We start from the raw sequence: 1,571 nt of genomic DNA on the forward strand, positions 1-1,571 counted from the left end.
TGGGTACGGACCAGCGGGTAGCCGGTGGGTGGAGGGTCACCCGCTAGAGATCACTACCCGGGCAGCGGGTTGCCGACGGGCAAACGCCTACCCGGCGCCTGCCCGCTGCTTGCCGGTGATCTTCGGGCAGCGGGTAGGTGGCGGGTAACCCTACCCCCACTGACTCTATCATCACAATTACGTCCCGGGATCCTTTGTGGAACCCGAAACCATGTAGTCAATTAATGGATCAAAAGTAAGAATCACGTATAACTCATCCTATTACGACTTCTAAACATAAATAACACTCGAACATGCGAATTCCCACCCAAATATATATATTAAGAACTTTACAACACAAATTCCCAATCCACCCTAGGGCTCAAATCCCTCCAAATTCATCAAAATCACAATTTATCTTTAACATCAAGAAATATCAAGATTTGTCAAGAATCATTACATCAATATCTAGAACGTTTTTTCATCATCAAGATCATCAAGATTTCCAAGAACACACATAAATCATCTTATCAATCATCAAGAATATATAAATAGCATAGAGGAATTAATCAAGACACAAGCATATAGAAGGAGGCCAAGGAATGAGATTATAGCGAAGAAAATAGGTTTTGTTGAGACATGGGTTACCTCTTAGCCTTAATTAATTTCCTTGGCTATGAAGGGTCTTTCTTTAAGATTTCGTCTTTCTTGATTTCTCCTAAGGGATTTCTTGGAACTTATTTCTTGGAACTTCTTGTGTGGTGAGAGATTACTGTGGTGTGAGTTCTAGGTGCCTCCTATGTCCCTATTTATATAATTAAGAGTCTTAATTAGGGTCTAAGTGGCATGGGTTTGCTAATTCTATTTCTTATAGGACTAAGGGATTGGCTTTAAGGATAAAGGCCCACGGACCATGGTGGACCCCTTTTTAGCAATTCAATGGATTTTAATTTCCTTTTTAGGGTGGGTGATAAATTAATTAATTTGGTTTAGGGGCCGTAACACGGGGTGTTACACTAGGCTCTGATACAAACTGTAACACCCTAATTTTACCAACATTTTTAAAAACATAAATTCATAGATCAATAACTAATCATCAAAGCAAACAAAATCGGAAGCTATTTAAAATCGGAAAGCGTTATGCCACATGCCTAACGACTAGCGCGCTCCACAACTAAGCAAAGCCTGTAAAACGTAGGGATAACACCCGGTCAGCGAATAATGCTGGTAGCCCTGACGTCACGTATTTTGGCATCCTGATTAGGAAGTGTGGCTCCACGTGTTATCTTTGCTGGGGTAGACTAGATTTCTGGTGAGGTGGTGGTTTGGGAAGTTCGGGTCTACCTTCGTTTTCTGCTCCTGAGCTGGATGCCCCGCGAGTGCCCAACGCGGCCTCGATAGTTGCCACCCTTTGGTCCAAAGCGCGTGTCGCGCGGATTAGGGATGAGAACCCTTCGTCCATGATTTGGTTATGCCGGGTGAGTTGCGCAATGATTTGTTCGTTGATGGACCCTTCGTTTTGGTCCCTTGGGTTTCCCCTTGCCTGAGTGGCCATCGGTGGGTTAGGCTCGCCCTCGTCTTCTTGCTCCTCA

Source organism: Ipomoea nil, unplaced genomic scaffold (genome assembly GCF_001879475.1).
Source record: "Ipomoea nil cultivar Tokyo-kokei standard unplaced genomic scaffold, Asagao_1.1 scaffold1596, whole genome shotgun sequence".
NCBI lineage: Eukaryota > Viridiplantae > Streptophyta > Magnoliopsida > Solanales > Convolvulaceae > Ipomoea > Ipomoea nil.